The sequence below is a fragment of the Triticum dicoccoides genome, chromosome 5B (genome assembly GCF_002162155.2).
Source record: "Triticum dicoccoides isolate Atlit2015 ecotype Zavitan chromosome 5B, WEW_v2.0, whole genome shotgun sequence".
Classification (NCBI taxonomy): Eukaryota; Viridiplantae; Streptophyta; class Magnoliopsida; order Poales; family Poaceae; genus Triticum; species Triticum dicoccoides.
The window spans coordinates 319,232,757-319,233,081 of NC_041389.1; positions in this window are offsets into that span (position 1 = coordinate 319,232,757).

Below are 325 nucleotides of genomic sequence, written 5' to 3' on the forward strand. Positions count from 1 at the left end.
GCGGCGGGGCGCAGGAGGTCGAGGAGCGCCGAGATCTCCGCCGCCATCTCTGAGGGATCTCCGATCGGCGGCGGAGCCCTAGAGAGACGAGCTGGCGCAGGGTCGGATCGATCGCCCGGAGACGACCAGGGTTTTTGCACTGCGTGTGTGTGCTCTATAGAGAGAGAAAGGGAGGGGGGAGAGAGGGGGGGAGATGGGAGGAAGAAGACGACGCGATGGGCCGAGTGGCTTTCTCTTCTTTAATAGAAGAACACCTTGCAACGGAGACACATTAACTTTAAGAGTTCAATATCAATTATGTTAATATTACATTTAATATTTTCAT